This window comes from Amblyraja radiata, chromosome 36 (assembly GCF_010909765.2).
Source record: "Amblyraja radiata isolate CabotCenter1 chromosome 36, sAmbRad1.1.pri, whole genome shotgun sequence".
NCBI lineage: Eukaryota > Metazoa > Chordata > Chondrichthyes > Rajiformes > Rajidae > Amblyraja > Amblyraja radiata.
Window position 1 is genome coordinate 15,931,089 of NC_045991.1, and position 8,289 is coordinate 15,939,377.

The window sequence follows — 8,289 nt, forward strand, 5'->3', positions numbered from 1 at the left end:
CAACCTTTACCATTGCACAATAGTGAATTCTGTACCATGAAAATTTGTTTGGGCTGAATTTTCTCCCCTTGTTCCATCCATTTGTTCAGAACAAATGTTGCTTGTTAGCTGCGACAAGCTTTCTTTTATTTGTGAATCGTTTAGTCCTTGGTTCTTTTACACCCTTAAGCCTCTCATGGCTCTTATAATTACTGACAGCAATGCTGAATTGTTTCCGTAATTAGTTTATGATGATAACAGATGGTTCAAAATATTTTGCATGGTAAGATGATGTATTTAGAATCTGAGTTGTGCAGCACAGGAATGGCCTTTCATCTCACCATGTCCATGCTGATTTTTGTTTCCCATCTACACTTATCTCATTTGCCTGCATTATAAATGTCTCCTTCTATGCTTTGCCTATTACGTGTTTGTCTAAAATTACTTTTAAAATGTTTTAATTGCATTTGATTCTGCCTCCTTTGGCAGCAATTTCCAGATCCAAGGCCCTCTCGGGGGAGAGAAATAAACTTTCCCTCAGATCGCCTTTACAACTTCCTCTTCTTACCTTAAACTTATGTTCTCTTGTTTTGGAACTCTACCATGGAAAACAGATTTTGGCTCTCTACCCTGCCTCACATAATCTTACATACTTCTATCAGTCACTCCTTAACTTTCTCACTCCAGGGAAAAAGAGCCCCATCCATCCAGCTTCTCCCCATAACTAAAGTTCTCCAATCCAGGCAACATCCTTGTGAATTTTCTCTCCATTTTCTCCAAATCTATCGCTGATCAGACAGTAGAAGAGGCCCAACCTGAAACGCCGCCTTCCCATTTTACCGGAGATGCTGCGTTACTCCAGCACTTTGTGTCTGTTTTTGTAAACCAGCCTCTGCAGTTCATACATAGTGTGCTGACAGGAACTGCACACAACCCTTCAAGTGTGGCCTAACTAGTGTTTTGTAAAGTTGCAATAAAACATCCCAGCTATTATATTCCATACCCACACCTACGACAGCAACCATGCCATATGCTTTCTTCACCAGTCTGTTGCCCTGCTAAATTTTGAGAACTTTGGACTTGGACCTCTAAGTCTCTATTCATCAACATTCATCAGTGCCCTGACCTGTCCTACAACCATTTTTACTTCCCAAATTATATCTGTCTGTGCACCAGCCTACTTTCCATCTCATCCAAGGGGACATGACTTGAGAATTAAGGGACTGAAGCTTAGGGGTAACATGAGGGGGAACTTCTTTACTCAGAGAGTGGTAGCTGTGTGGAATGAGCTTCCAGTGAAGGTGGTGGAGGCAGGTTCGTTTTTATCATTTAAAAATAAATTGGATAGTTATATGGATGGGAAAGGAATGGAGGGTTATGGTCTGAGCGCAGGTATATGGGACTAGGGAAGATTATGTGTTCGGCACGGACTAGAAGGGTCGAGATGGCCTGTTTCCGTGCTGTAATTGTTATATGGTTATATGGTTATTATATCTATATCCTGCTATGACCTTGGACAAACCTCCTCGCTCGGGCAACGGAAATATCAGCTGTGATCCCTGTGGTACCACAATAATCACAGATTTCCCATCAGAAAAACATCCTTCCATCACTGCCTCCTATTTAGATCCAACTGGCTAGCCCACCTTGCATTACGTGTGCCCAAATCTTCTGCACTTGCCTAACATGTGGGACCTGATGAAATGAATGCCCTAGTAATGTACTAAAATGATTAGTAAAATCCAGTTAAAGTTACTGCTCATTTTCCAAAATTGTTATAAACCCCAACTAAAATTTACTTTCATTGAATTATTTAGTTAATTCATTAATCTAATCATTTTATAACATTTAGCTCTGCATTAAACATGCAGTTAAATTTCCTATTACATACTTTAGAGTGAGTTTTGATGAGTACGCAAGTTTCACTGAAAGACTAGGAGGTTTATTTAACATGGGCAAGTGGGGTTAAACTAGATGACATGATAGTCGGCACAGACACATTGGATGTAAAAGGACATGTTCTGTGCTGTACAACTCTTTGGACTATTTAGCAATGAAAGGGAACACTGTTTTAACCCATTGTTTATTTCATCCATTATCTGATGTAAGTAAAATGAACCAAACTTCCTTATAATTTTTCAATGCGAAAGGATTTATTTTCCCCCTATATTTACATTGGTAATTGCAAATGTAGAACACTTACCATTTTGTCCAAATGGCCACGACACAGGCTTCATTCAGTTTATTAATGGATTTGCAGGTTAAATTACAAATCTGCCTCTCCTGAAAAAATACTGAAATTATATCTGTACAGTTGTCTCTGTGATACCATTGATGTTAATTTAGCTTTGTTACTGCAAGCTTTTAAAATTTAAAGCCAGCTGCAAGGTGTTTTAGCCCAGTCAGAAACTAACATCTTAACTTGGAGAAGCCACAAGGTAGCGACGGTCACCAGGGTCCAATCGGTCCATATTGTGTCTGTGTTCATGCTGTCTTTCTGAACGACGTGTCTTCCTGTGGCACAAAACTGAATGAGGATGAGTGGATCTGCTCCGATCCAGATTTGATCTCAGAACTGCAGGAGCTGGAGGAGGAAGTGGGGGATCTTCAGATACAAGGACAGGGTCAAGGATGGACAAAGCAGACCACAGCTGGCCAAAAGCTTATGGTATGTGCTCAGTCTGACACTTTCAATTTAAGCTTTGATTTTATATATCGGTGGAAATTTAATGCTTGAGTTCACTCAACATTTTACGCTTAGTAGAGCGTTAATTAGTAGAGCATTGGTGAATTCATTTTAGCTTGATACCAAGTAACTACATTTGGGAAATTTAAAGGGTTGTTAATACAGCAACTTTGTTGTTCCTTGGTACAAATATATTGTGAATTCATGTGCAAGGAAGTAAACGTTTCTATTAATATTTAGGATACTATTATTTATGAGGGAATAAAACTTTTGTCACAAACAGAAGAACATTCTCGTGTTTTATACCTTCTGGCCAAAGTACAGCAAGTGAAGATGTAAACTGAGCAATAGTTAAGCTGTTAGACTTCTCCAATGCTTCCGATGTCAACAACTACTCCATTGATGGTTGACCTGCCGCCAGTGCACCGATGATCACATTGGCAGCATATCGCCCAACAGCTTCAGATGGATGACCTTAATTCTGACAACGCGCTGCTAAAAGCACAGTTGGTTCAGTACAGGGAGGAGCTAAACCAGATCCTGTCTTTGAAGGATAATCAGTTGAAGGAGTTGTTGCAAAAGCAACAGCAAATTAAACCTTGAGAATGAGAAATCCATCTTTAAAGAGCAATGGATGGTTGCACAAGGACAGCTTAAACAAAGTCCCTTAAAGAACCCTTAAACAAAGGGACTTTTTAAAAGAGCACTTTCAGAGTACTAATGACATGCACGGAAACATGCCCTTGCAACAATTAATAAATTGAGCAGGATACTAAATCTCAAGGTACTAAAGATGAAGCCATGACATTGCTCATTGGTGGGACTTGTTCCTCAGGATGCATATGATGACTAAATATCTGTGTATTTATTTATTTTTTAATTTAAAAGATTCCAAGATGGACACAGCAAAGATATGTTGCAATCTTGTTTTGCATTCATGTGTGTATAAAGATTGAGCACTATTTTCATTTTGCAGGAAAAGAAAGACTGGAAAGCATTCAACAATCAACACAGCGGGAGCGCAGAGAGCAAGATCCGTCCTGCAAGAATGAATTGGCTGAGCTAAGGTTTGGTTCTACTTGAACTGGGATATCAGTTGCATTTCTATTGTGCCATACGATCAAATGGGATTATCCCTTGATGCTTTGGCCAGCAAACAACGTTTGAAGTGTCGATGATGGTAGCAAACACGGCAGTCAATTTCCTTAGGGTGGTGTCGTAGAGCCACAAATTATTCAACTCCTTGACGAAGGAGAATCCGTCTGGTTAAAGGAGGACATTCTGTTGCCAATGGCTCAACGGCTTTCATTTGCTTTGTTTTAGATTAGATTAGTTTAGGGAGAATCTAAATCCAAGCTGACTATCAACACGCATTTGGGATTGTTTCAGTTCAATAGGCTCCCATTTGGCATATCATCAGTCCCTGGGATTTTTCAAGGGTTTATGACACAAATTCTAGCCGGAATTGAAGGTGTGGTGTGTCACTTGGATGACATCCTCATCTCAGCCCCTGGCAGGCAGACACATGATGAAAGGTTGGAAGTGGTACTCACACGCCTTGAGACACACAGTGTAAGAGTGAAGGCACAAAAATGTGAGTTATTTTAGAACTAGGTAGAGTACTTGGGTCATAAGATTTACAAGGATAGTCTACACCCCATCAAGGGTAAAGTTGATGTGATCAAGAACGCGCCCACTCCCAGAAACATATCTGAGATACGATCCTTTTTAGGATGGCACATCCATTTCGCCCATCACTTTTAGCAACCTTGGAAAATAAGATGTCGTTAGTCTTTCGACGCACTAATGACATCTTATTCTTCCAAGGTTGTTAAAAGAAACACGTTAGTTACTTTAGACTTTAGAGATACAGCGTGGAAACAGGCCCTTCGTCCTACTTAGTCTGCGCTGACCAGCAATCATCCCGTACACTAGCGCAATCCTACACACGATGGACAAATTACAATTTTAACCAATCCAAATAGCCTACAAACCGTCACGTCTTTGGGATGTGGCAGGAAACCAGAATACCTGGAGAAAACCTACGCAGTAACAGGGAGAAATTGCAAACTACAAATAAACAGCACCTACAGTCAGGATTGAACCTGGGTCTCTGGCGCTGTAAGGCAGCAATTCTGCCCCCACTGTTACTTGATAGAATCTGAAGAACCATGTGGAATTACAGAATTCTGCTTGTACTAGCTCTGAACGATTTATCCACTTAATGCTCCCCCCTTTCCTCTTTGACATGCGCCTTTGAATTGTTTTAAAACATATATATTATCATTGAGTTTTTTTTTACCACTTTTTAAGGGAATATAACCTAGGTCATAATTTGCAGAGTGAAAAATAATTTCTCCTTCTCTTCCCCTGGCATTGTTGCTAGTTTCTATACCCTTGCTTCCTCCAATTCAAGAAATGGTCTTTCCTGTTCGGCTCCATCAAACCGCTTGTAGAGGAATCCACTGACTGTCGAAAGCAGCTGCTTCAAAGTCCTTGGAGAAGATTCCTTGAAAGCCCTGTGTTCTTCCCAGCCCTTGGTATCGATTACATTTCTTTGAGAAGGTGGGGCTACTGTGTTACTGTTTATACTGCTGTTTTCTTTCCAGACATGTCAGACCAGCGCCCAGGAAGCAAACCATTGAAAATGAAACATACGAGGAATATGAGGAGGCTTTTGAGAATGACTCAATTGAAAAGGTGGTGGTGGCACGGAAGGTGTGTATTGCCAATCAATTCATCGTTTTCTAGTTGTAGTCTAATTTTCTGATGTTTTACACTGCATCGTGCCCCTAACACCCCACCCCAGTGAACAGGGCAACTCTGGAAAACCTGCTTCCATGTACATACTAACTAATAAATAGGATACATAGTACATCGGTTTGGTGTGGGTGATTCAGGCATCAACACAGAAAACCTGGCCTGGTTTCATTGTCCAGCCTCGAGGTCTGCACGTGGTGCCCCTCCCCTCACCCAGCAACAACTCTTCTCCTGCGAAACATGAGGTGTTTGAGTTACTCTCATGTCGCACTCACGCGAATCGGTTTTCAAATGCATATCTCTAATCTCCCTGTTTCGGTATGAAACAGTGCAGTGAATACAGGCCAATGTGTAAGCCAAATCTCCAAATGAATGCAATAAATGTAGTTATCTCATCTTAACCAAAAGACATTCTTAAATGTAGAGACACCTTTCTAGGAATACAGAGAGCAGGAAAAAACAGCTGATGAAGGTTCATCTTTCCCCACCTTCAGCTTGCTGTATAGTGTAAGAATGGATACGTCACCCATCACCAAGGAATCCAAGACTAACCATGGAAGCAGTGTCATTTTCTGATTGACTGTGACAGAGGATTGTTTAGAATCTAGACTTCCTGTCCAATAGTTCACCAAGGAATCTACATTGCTTGTTTGCTCATAGAATAGTGCATTCATTTGGACCATAGTATTGAAGCCGCTGCCACCCATTCGTACATTATAACGCGGATCTTTATAACATGATAAGTAAAAACAAATCTTCACATCTGTACCTTGGCATTTTACTAATTAGTTTAATTCTGAAAGAACTAATTAGTTGAGGTTCATAAGTGATGGGATAAGAATTAGGTCGTGTGGCCAATCAAGTCAACTCCTTGATTGAATCATGGCTGATCTATCTCTCCTTTGTAACCCCATTCTCCTACCTTCTCCGCATAAACTCTGACACCTGTATTAGATTGATGTTAATTAGCTATTGACATCAGTTTCTGTTTTGCAGGCGAAGAGGCGAGTGAATTTTTTCAAACGTATATTCACCTCTCGAAAATGAAGACTTCACGATGCATGTTGGTGTTGAACCGGCCGACCCCTGTACGGGCCAGTTCAGGGCGACCCACTCATTCCAGGGCATGTCCGAGCCAGGTGTGGCTGTGGTGTTTGGTGCAACAGTGAATTGAGGAGGTCGGGAAGTATGTTCCCAGCTGGTTCTCCAAGCTCCTAGTGTGTTGACACCGGAGCCACAGAGGGTAGCTTCGTGACGGTAGAAGGGGCGATCAGATGGCAGGCGTTGAGGTCCCAGTTGCTGTGAGTCCTGGGCGAGGTGGTGCAAAGGATGTTTGGTGTCCGAAGGGGCCTTGCACACCAGCCTGTTGGTGAAGTACTCTCTGCGAAGCTTGGCGGGTGCGATAGCTGCGAGCACCGGCAGAAGATCGGGAGTAGGACGTAGGCAGCCGGTGATGATCCGCATGGTGTCGTTGAGGATGGCGTCCAGCTTGTTAGTATGAGCGCTGCGGCATCATGCTGGGGCGGTGTACACAGCGGTGCTGTACACGATTGCAAGAGACTGGTTCAGAGAATAGATATCCAGGCGCCCCATGATGATCCAGCCAAGCAATGCAGGAGGTACACAAAATGCTGGAGAAACGGAGTGGGTGCAGCAGCATCTATGGAGCGAAGGAAATAGGCAACGTTTCAGGCCGAAACACTTCTTCAGACTGATAGCGGGTGGGGGGGGGGGGGGTGGAGTAGAGAAGGAATGAAAAGGAGAGGAGGAGGAACTCGAGGGCTGGGGGATGGGAGGAGACAGCTCGAGGGTTAAGGAAGGGGAGGACACAGCAAGGGCTAGCAAAAACTGGGAGAATTCAATGTTCATGCCCCCAGGATGCAGTATCCCCAGGCGGAACATGAGATGCTGTTCCTCCAATTTCCGGTGTTGCTCACTCTGGCAATGGAGGAGACCCAGGACAGAGAGGTCGGATTGGGAATGGGAGGGGGAGTTGAAGTGCTGAGCCACCGGGAGGTCAGGTAGGTTATTGCGGACTGAGCGGAGGTGTTCGGCGAAACGATCGCCCAACCTCCGCTTGGTCTCACCGATGTAAATCAGCTGACATCTAGAGCAACGGATGCAGTAGATGAGGTTGGAGGAGATGCAGGTGAACCTTTGTCGCACCTGGAACGACTGCTTGGGTCCTTGAATGGAGTCGAAGGGGGAGGTGAAGGGACAGGTGTTGCATTTCTTGCGGTTGCAACGGAAAGTGCCTGGGGATGGGGTGGTACGGGAGGGAAGGGAAGAATTGACAAGGGAGTTGCGGAGGGAGCGGTCTTTGCGGAAAGCAGACATGGGGGGGGGGTAGATGTGGCTAGTGGTGGGGACACGTTGAAGGTTTAAATACGTAAAAATACCCAAGTCCCACTTGGGTATTTTTACGTATTCACGTCCCCCCTCGCACCGTACACAATTAGCCCTGACCTTACTCTTTTATCCCTTCTCAAATTTTCCTTCTCATTAATTCGAGAATCTTTTGTAATTCTTCCTGTAGTCACTTCCCCTTTTAATCCAGTTTGATAAGTGCTACCTAAACCACCTGACTTAATGAAATATTTACCTTGGATTATTCTTGAAGTTGAATCACAAGATCAAGTGTTGTCAGAAATCTGAGGCTTACAGAATGCATGGTACCACTAAAAGGAAAGCAGTCTTCTCGATGAAAATTGCTCCCAATGGGAACTAATGATAGAGTTAAAGGCACACACAATAAGGAAGTAGGGCACTGAGGACTAGTACCACTGATCATCAGCCAATCATTTACACACAAACCCCATCTTTTATTCTCCCCACATTCCTATTAACTTCCCCAGTTCCACCCA

General features: G+C 43.1%; 1 long non-coding RNA gene across 1 annotated transcript; it reads left to right on the top strand.

The window, feature by feature from the left end:
* The first annotated feature begins 3,681 nt into the window (after positions 1 to 3,681).
* LOC116966293 lies at positions 3,682 to 6,518 on the top strand. The gene is made up of 3 exons (XR_004409977.1): positions 3,682 to 3,732; positions 5,275 to 5,383; positions 6,422 to 6,518. It is a non-coding gene; the product is annotated as an uncharacterized LOC116966293 (long non-coding RNA).
* The last annotated feature ends 1,771 nt before the right edge of the window (positions 6,519 to 8,289 follow it).